The sequence below is a fragment of the Pinus tabuliformis genome, chromosome 9 (genome assembly GCF_031772625.1).
Source record: "Pinus tabuliformis cultivar Carrire ecotype Pingquan chromosome 9, CPIR1, whole genome shotgun sequence".
In the NCBI taxonomy this organism is placed as follows: domain Eukaryota; kingdom Viridiplantae; phylum Streptophyta; class Pinopsida; order Pinales; family Pinaceae; genus Pinus; species Pinus tabuliformis.
The window spans coordinates 1,502,955,562-1,502,957,157 of NC_142307.1; the positions used below are offsets into that span (position 1 = coordinate 1,502,955,562).

Here is a 1,596-nt window from a genome sequence, read left to right on the forward strand (position 1 = left end):
ATAGTAGATTGGATTTACAATGACAATAATCCTCTAGTAATGAAAGATATTCCCACAAAGAACAAAGAAATATAAGATTAGTATGAATACTTATATTGAATGGTACTAGTATAATAACTTGTAAAATACTATGATGTCCAAATCTATCAAAAGCTACAAATAAGCATGGAACCACCAAACTCAAAGTTTCAAACAAACACTTTATTTGCAGTGTCTACAACGTCCAACTAATATAGCAACAATACAACTCCCCTAAACCCATGAGATCTAGATCCATATCTCCAAATATCTCTAAACTTCAGAGACATCATAAATTCAAATAAGTATTCAACATGGAAACCAAATACATATTTGCACCTTCAGGTTAGGTTGGATTGATGTTACTAGTAATCAAATGATATAAATTGGGATTGAAATGGATCAAATTGATGGTTTTGTAAGACATAAATATCAATATGTATGATCAACTTATTTGGAGTCCATATAATTGAATATGATAGGGTTGGGATTTTTAAATATCTGATGCTTGGAATATTTACCAGTCGTGGAAAAAAATTTCCCCAGTGGAGAAGTGGTTATTTTCTCGTAACAATGAATAGAAAAAAGTTATAGAGAAACATGAAACTCATCTTCACCCCAATATTGTGTTTTTGCAAGTTTCCTAGAAGGATCTTGTGATGAAATGGATGGAAAAAAGGTTTGTGAATTGAATGTTGATGAGGACGAGGATGAAGGATCGAGAAGAGGTGAAAGGAAAATGGCATAAACTCATGAAGGTTTCCTAGAAGGTTCTTGTGATGAAATGGATGGAAAAAAGGTTTGTGAATTTAATGTTGATGAGGACGAGGACGAAGGATCGAGAAGAGGTGAAAGGAAAATGGCATAATCTCCTGAACCCACCCAGTGCTAAAACAACAGATCTTAGTTGATCATGACCACAACCAATATTAGCCCAATGCCTAAAACATATGTTCTCCCAAATCTTCTCATACTGAGTAGAATTATGCCATAGCTTGTTGACACGTGAAGCCCAGCCATAGATATTCCATGTAGGTATTTCAGAACTTCTGATAAAAAATTCCCATCTAGAAAAAATTGTTCCTTCTCAGCATGTGAAGGTCTTTGATTAGTACTGCATGGATCACTAAATTGCATTCTTTTGAAAGACATATTCACGAGAGAAAACAGAATCCTTATTGGATTTATCATGAGAATTGATCCTATGCTTCTCAAGCATTTTGAGTGCAGCTCTGATTTCTGTAATATATGTACAAAAAGTTCAAGAGATCATAGAAACCTTTGAGAGATATTGAATGCCACTTTTCTTAATCAACTTGAACTTTCCTGCTTAATATGGAAAAAATTATAATTCAATAACACAGAGATGGGTCATATGCAAATGGATTGGCCTTATGTTTGGATAACCAAGGAGAAGGGAAACCTAATATTCAAGCTTGAGATAAATAAAAAGTTTTCACATATAATAAAAATTTAAAAATACAAAATCTATAAATTTAATAGAAAATTACATAAATAAAGAAAAATAAAAATAAAATAAAAATACTTGTCACTTGGATCTTGCATGCATTACACGCA

At 32.4% G+C, this 1,596-nt stretch overlaps 1 pseudogene; it reads right to left on the bottom strand.

The window, feature by feature from the left end:
• Positions 1-468: 468 nt before the first annotated feature.
• On the bottom strand, positions 469-1,249 carry LOC149154298 (F-box protein GID2 pseudogene; annotated as a pseudogene).
• Between the last annotated feature and the right edge of the window lie 347 nt (positions 1,250-1,596).